The sequence below is a fragment of the Sinocyclocheilus anshuiensis genome, unplaced genomic scaffold, assembly GCF_001515605.1.
Source record: "Sinocyclocheilus anshuiensis isolate Anshui unplaced genomic scaffold, SAMN03320099.WGS_v1.1 scaffold1709, whole genome shotgun sequence".
Lineage (NCBI taxonomy): Eukaryota > Metazoa > Chordata > Actinopteri > Cypriniformes > Cyprinidae > Sinocyclocheilus > Sinocyclocheilus anshuiensis.
In genome coordinates this window covers 613,809-621,781 of record NW_015541051.1, presented here as the reverse complement: position 1 = coordinate 621,781, position 7,973 = coordinate 613,809, and positions in this window count along the sequence as shown.

Genomic DNA, 7,973 nt, shown 5'->3' with positions numbered 1-7,973 from the left:
GATAAATGGACTAATGCATCATACTGTTTAATTCAGCAACTGGATGTCACATTATTTCCACACACACACACACACACACAAAAGTGTTTTGGTGCAATTTTGCTGCAAGTTGTTCATGCATAATCTAAAGACAACTCAAACGGTCTTGATTCTTGGATTGACATGAGGGTGAATGATTAAAACTTTTAATTTTTTCATTTTCTGGGTGAACTATGCCTTTAAAAGTCTCAGTAGTTGGTACAGTCTGAACTGAATGTGTGTATGTTTCTTTGACCCTACAAGTTGTGATGCAGAAACATGCAGGGAAAATTTTCATGAAGTTCATATGTGTGTGTGTGTGTTCTCTCATTAGGCCTGTCACGATAACAACTTTTTGTTGTGCGATATATTGCCCCAGAAATAATTGCGATAAGCGATATTATTGTCATTTTAAAGACCATTTTATGCCACTGAATATATAATCATAATGTAACGGCATAATAATGCAAGAAGGCCTATACACTTCCAAATGACAACAAACTTTTAATTTTTAAGAATATTTAGATCATGGAAATTAAGTATTAAGTTCTAACAAAAAGTGCAAAGTAACAAGTAGAAAAAAGAAAAATGCACAAAGAATTTGTATGGAGATTTTTCCATCTACAGATTTTTCCCGGACCTTCTTTTCTCTGTAAATTAAGGGTGCATTGTATTGCTGAAAAACACAATCCCTACTTAGCAGTCAGATGTCCATATGCACAAAGGCACAGATCCCTAAACAAGACCATATCTGCAAATGAAACTTTGTTTGTAGAAGCATTTTTTAAATTTGAACTAGCACCTCATGACTACACCGCGTTATGTACGAGAAGCTGTAAAAGACACAGGCGCAAGTGGAATGCAAAAAAAAACATGGTGACATTCATTTTTAAGTAAATATAATGGGCGATATGTTGCGTCACCAAAAATTATTGAGGTCATGTACATATATTGCGCGACAAGTCGATATATTGATTATTGCGACAGGCCTATCTCTCGTTTAATATTATCCAGAAGTCACAACAGGATCCAGTCTGCCAATTCTGCACAAAGGAATGATCTAACAGCGTTATGACAAACTATTCTATAAATAAATGCCATCTGAGAACAGATTGTCTACGTGAAAGTGAATCCTATGAGTCTTCTACACTTATAAAAGAACCAAAAACTAAGCTGCAGCCATTACAGGCATTCATGAATGAAAGGTTACAAGCGGCCCTTCACTTGCATCCCGAGGGAGCAAGTTCTGTAACGCTGCGCACAGATTCCAGCAGGTTGAGAACCAACCTGTGTTTACCTCAGTCCTATACAGCATCAGCAAACACAAACCTTCATTGCAATCCACATTGCCAAGTGCAAGACTTTGTCCCTGCCAGGAAAACATTAGCCAACACAAGGCTATCAGAAAGTGCCATCTGCTGGAACACAAGGCAGTCATTCAAACCACTCTCTAAAACTCTGGAAAAATGTTGCCTGTGAATTCTCCCTAAGAAAAGAACCAGGATCATCAAGGGAACGTTGCATATAAGAAGGTGCTAACTGATATGACTGAGATGTTGAATACAACAGAACTAAACTACAGTGATTACACTTCATGCGGCCCCTGCTGCATGTTGTGTTTCTAAAAATACAGTCTTGTGTGCCGTAGACTATAACCAGCAGGCCCCGGCAGCACTCTGCTCTCTTAGACCATAATAGCCATGGTAAACTAATCAAAAACCTCACGCTTTGCTACTTCTAATCACTGACAAGAGTAAAGAAAATGATGGTTTCATTTCACTATGAACACGTCACCCTGGACATTACTGCTAGAGAGACAATCACTGTTAGCTGTGATTGAACTTTGGTCCTAAACTGTATTTTACAGTAACAGCTTTCATTTGAATAGAGATTTGCCTGATAAATTAGCTCTTTACTTATCTGTGTAACCAATAAAATGTCTGCAGGATTTAATCGAATCAATTAATGTGTGATATTTCACACATTGTTTGGTCTTTTCTATCAAAAAGCCAAAAAAATTCTCAAAAGTTGTTCAACGTGATCAAACTTGTCAAACGTTATCACTGCACATCGATGCTTTTGGAATATACAATGATGTGCTATAGTACTATAATAAAAGCAATTACAGTGTCAAGAATGACAGAGCGTCCATTAAACTACAATGGAAAAATGTGTCATGTCAGCATGGGAAAACTGCTATGGTCTACTACGCTGCAGTGTCAACGTCTAGGAAAGAAGGTGTCAACATCAACTTAGGACTCCCACCCGTCCCCTCACGCTCTGCACAGTTTTCCTTTGTGTCCGTATTTGTCAACAGCTTTGTTAAATTAAAACTGCGCAAGTGTGCCCTGCAGACCGCCTTGTTGTGATTTGTTTTTGGGGAATGTGTGTCGAACAAACTGAACTGTATCCATGCTGTTGAGAAACAACAGGGTAGCCGTACGTATGTTTTGACTGGAATAAACTGCAAGCTAATGATCTCCTAATGAAGAGAAAGAGACAAATGACATGAGGTCTTTGCACTGCACATAATCACGTAAGAATAAATGCTGCACACGAAAGACAGAGAGCAGCATCACTTTAAGTGATGCAGGACTGAGAAGGATGCTGCAGCATCCCTGAAATGAACCCAAAAGCATGTTTCACACACATACGGCCCGAGTAAGACTGTTCGACCTGTCTTAACACTACATACCTGTGGGATTTAGTTGAAAAAAAGTTGAATGTTAAAGCCTTCGGCTGTAATATCTGTGATTGGTCTCACCACTAGAGCTCAAGTTATCCTCAGCTTGCCTGCATTCACTGACTTGCTGCACAAATTTGACTGCAGATCAGCACACACAGAGGGGAAGAAGACGCAATGGCTCTTACCACTTGGGTTCTTGTTCTTCTTAAGACTCTTGCCACAAAGACACTGCAGCATATGCGTTCCTTTGCTGAAAATGTTCCAAAGAAACCACATTGATTTGGGCGAGGAGCGATCCAACAGCTTAGACACCCTGATAAAGAACAGATCCCTGTGGTTGCATAATAATAAGAACACAATAGGATGCTCAGTTTTCCAGTAGTATCATAGGAAAATATGTATTACTATCCAAGCGTCTTCATGCAAGAGGTAAAATATTCTCTTTAGACCTGGCAAAACAAAGGTATTCTTCTTAGTAATAAAGGTCATAAAAATAGATAGGCTACAATATAAATTGCATGTGCTGCAGAGGGGGAACGTGCAGCCCGTTATAAACTAACGTGAAAGACACGGCGGATCTTTGCGTTCCCTGTTAGTTCATCACTCAAATGAAGGGTGGATGGATGTGCACGGCATCAGAAGCCTGGAGGGGATGCATCCCATTTAAAAGCAGCGATACCTCCGAGCAAAGCGCACATTTCCAGCATCAGCTCAGTGTTTCTCAGGGAAGTCTTCCTAAAACCTGCTGCTGCTGTTGCTGTTGCTGTTGCTGCTGCTGCTGGTCAGTAATATCCATGAGCTTTCATCAATGTGAAAGCACTGCACTGATGCTGAGGATGCGGTTGGAGTGCGGCTTGATGTTTCACCTGTGCATTACTGATCCCGTTGCCTCCCGAAAAGTATCTCGCACGTATTCTTCTTTGCCTTGGATCTGTGTTGGATATAGACAAGAAGGAGGAGGGATTGAATTGAAAGATTGCTTTTCCATTACGTAAAACACGTGGTTTGTGCTCTGGCATATCACTGACGCTGTCGGCATTTCGGCATAGAGTAGCGTTGGGAAATCCGATGCATTTTATCGAATCGGTTCGTTCGAACGGCTCGTTTCGGTGTAGCGGTTCGTTTGAATCATCGCTCAAAAAGTCTTTCGCGTTTTACGCTTCATTCTACTGCACTTGCAGCAGTTAATATTTGCCTATTACCAGTAGGTTCTCGATTACATTTGATAAATTAAGGTGTTGTGGTAAGTGTATTTTAGTATAAAAATTGTGTAGCCAAACAGTATAGGCTATGATTCCGCCATAATTGAAAACCTGTGTGTTTGTTTCGCCAGATAAATTTTTTTTCCCCACGTTCAAATCTGCTTAATAAATCGAAAGAAAAAAAAACAGACCTTAGAGTTTTACTCTCAAAAGGATTTACAAATGTTTCGTGAATGAAATCGGTTCCTTTGAGCGGCTTGTTTCAACAGACCTGTTTGTTTGAGTCACTGCTCAAAAGTGTTTTAAATTTTACGTTTCATTCGTTTGCAGTCATAAACCACTAATGTGTTTTCGATTAAGTACTTGTAGAAATTTGTAGAATGTAGAAATGTTCTAGAAGGAAGAAAACTGTGCAAGCTGTGGGTATCACGTCTTTTCTTGCAGCATCTGGCGGCAAAATTGGTCTAAACTCTTAAAAAAATAAGGTTCTAAAAGGTGGTTTTTGTTGAAATGCCACAGATGAAACATTCAGTGAGCAGTTCTTAAAAGGACTATTTTTTCTTAGTTTGAAGAACATTTTAATAATCTGAGGAACCATTTTCTACTATTAAAGAACTATTTATGCCACTCTTTTTGTGCAATGGAAATGTTTCATGGATGTTAAAGCTTCTTTATGGAACCATTGATTCCAATAAAGAACATGTTTAGAGTGTATGCACCAAAAATCTATTCCAATCTAGCCAACTATTAATAATTGAACATAAACCTTCTATTGATTATAAATAGGCATTGCAGCAACACAATGTACCTAAAATGTGCCTATTTACCAACAAAGTAACATAAGGAAAATATTTTTGCACATAATAAAAATGCATCTTCTAAAGGCATTACACCCATGTTACAAGATTCATAACCTGCTTAAATAACAGGTTCCTTGTACTTTTGATAATGCTGTCTTTCACATAACTGTTTTCCTACAAAACAAAAGAGCAGTGATCAGTGTTCATTAACAGGATGCTCCACACTTTGATTTACTGCATTAATCTACTTTAATGACCTACTTTTGTTCAGCCGGAGACTTGCCACTCTTCTGTGATGTCTAGGTCTTCAGGGAGGTGGGCCCCTTTGAGGCTCAATGTTTCTTGACTAAATTCCCCACAGAAAGTCTGACACAGCTCAATCATTCCCACTACAAGATGATCACAAAACCCAAATCTATGAGTCACCAAAGCAAGGGCCACTTCCCTGATTAAAGCAACAACACTTTGCTGTAAATCTTTAAAAGATGAGCAAAGTGCATCAAATTTGAACACCATAGTGCTCTGTCACTGTTTGAACCACACATGTCATCTTTGTGACACAAGGAGTTTGGTAACAGCATTTTATAAAGACAACATTTTGCCCTGATTTTGCAGATAAGTGTCTGCAGAGACTGTCTGTTTAAGGGGTAATGCAGTACTTCTCTGCTCTCACTGCCAGACCTAGTATTGATCTGTTTCATGTAATGTAAAACATCATTGAACCCAAGGGAAGATCCACTGACAATTTTGTCAGGCTTCATTATTAGACTTCTTTTTGATTATGCATTAAATTGCTCATGCTGGAAGATTAAGATGTGTTGTTATTGGTGCATTTTACCTTTGTATCAATAATTAAAAAATGTAAAATAAAAATCAATTAAACTTAGCTTAAAGACTTGTAACATACAAAATCTTTACATAAATGGAAGTGTAAAAATAATTTATTACTCTGGAATACTCTATTCTGATTGGTTAATCTGGGCATATTGTGGTCTCACTCTGCATCTGACTCTGATTATGCATCTGTTTTTACTCATATAATTAAACAATTTCAACTCAAAATAATGAAGCCATCTTTTTATTTATTTGCTAAGTAGCCATGTAATAAAAGGGATAATGTACAGTCAGCTGTTCATTATCATAAAGAAATCCCTTTAAGATCCTGATCACATCATACATTTTATGATAATGGCCATTTGACTGCATTTTATCCCTTACATAATTCATAACCCTATATTATTATGAGTTATGTAAGGGATATAATTTATGCTTTTTTTATTTGAACTCCCACAGCTTATATCAAAACGTTCCCCTTCAATGGAAAAGGCTCATGGGCAGCAAATGAAGCTTTAATATTAATTTTATTTGATGAGCACATTGTCTAAACATTCTCTCTGCCTGTTCATGTGTTCACAACCCTCCAGTCTGTCCTTTCCACGTTTAATAGTGACTAGCCACTGGATGACACCACAGTACAATTCACTTCAATGAATGTTGCGTATGTTGGGACCTAGGTGACCGCACATATCGGGCCTGACCTTCCCTGCAAAAGAAAATCCAATACGTGACTGTGCATGTAAAAGCATTTTCATTCAAATAATGAAACCCAGCCATATCTGAGAGTAAAACAAGTTTGTTGACCATGTTTACAGAATCACCTTGCTACTAGGTGAAAATAAGATCTTAGAGTATTTTGTTCATTTTCATACAGGCAAATAAAGTGCAAGTGCCCCCACAGTACGACTAACAGGGCAAGAGTACTGAACCTGCCAGATCCCACACACATATGAAACAGCACCTCTTCAAACAGTCACTTAGAGATGTTTTATCAGAATGACACATGGCATCAGTTCTGGCATAAGCCTGCTTTTACAGTCTTTGGGCTTGATTCTACATTCATTTCAATTTATGTCATTCTTATGCATGTTAAAAGTCTCTATCTGGACCAGTTCTTCACATAGTGTTTCATGTAGTGAACGAATTGTAACTTAACAAAATAACAAGCATTTTATCTGATCCTCAAACTGTCTTACACAAAACCTTGATTGAATTTGTCACCCATTCGAATGCTAATTCCTGTTCATTTGGCAATACATTTGGCCCAGATCACCTAAAAATCGAGGCTGCGTAGCATGAGGGATGAAATATTGTGGGATTATAGAAATATGCGATTTATCCAAAAGTACCCAAGAGTGAGAGCGTAATGCAAGCGAAACATAAAACGTTAAAAAAACTGTCCCTTGGTAGAGCCTGAGGCAAGTTAGACCTTTTACTGTCAGAGCTGCTTTAAAAGCAGAGTAGTGATTGCGGAATGGATATGGTGGGTATATTTGTCCATCGTCCTCACCGTCCCTGCACTGCTGATGCACTTTTTCCCCTTCCATCAGATGACTTGACATATGCAGTTCTTTGACTATGCCCATGGATATTTCCCCACAGCAGTACTTTAATGATGCTGTTCTAAATAAGAACTGCTCATGCTCCATGATAATCATCTCTCGGGGAGTGTCCTAACCAGCTCAAACTGAAAGGAGCAACATGTTCCATCACTCAACATGGAAACAGTGCTCTATACGGTTTGCTGATGTTCGCAGTATGTACACAGTATTTACTATGATGCATACATAGATATAAGTAAAATCTATAAGTAAAAAAAATCTATAAGTAAAAACAGTAACATATTGTTCAGATAAATAAATCTGAGTTCAAAAAGGCAATCTCTGCTATCAAAAACACACACACACACACAATCATTTGATGTCTCTGTATGCAACATGCAATGATCCTTACATTATTCTAGGCTAAAATAACATTTAAAGTACTAAATTCGTATTTAATCAGTATAGTTTCAACATATTCAGTATTTTTGTATAATATTGAATATTTTTTTGTCAATTAACACTGTCCCTAGCAAATTTCCCATTAGTTGTTTCGCATATCGCTTTTTAAATTTTTACAAAAAATTGTCATAAATGCAATGACATTTCACTTCACTCTAAATTTGTTCACCATAAATGAAAATCCATAACTTAAATAAATAAATAAATAAATAGTGTACCTATTTGGTTGCTAGTGTATTGCATTCTACTATTATAAGTATTACTATAAGTATACTATACTATACTAAGTATACTACTATAAGTATATAAGTATTCTACTAGTTTTTTTTTGTTTGTTTGTTTTTTTTGTTTGTTTGTTTGTTTTTAAAAAGGCCTCTCCTAAGTCTTGATAATATTATGGTCCCTATATTGATTTTAGCAAAAAAAA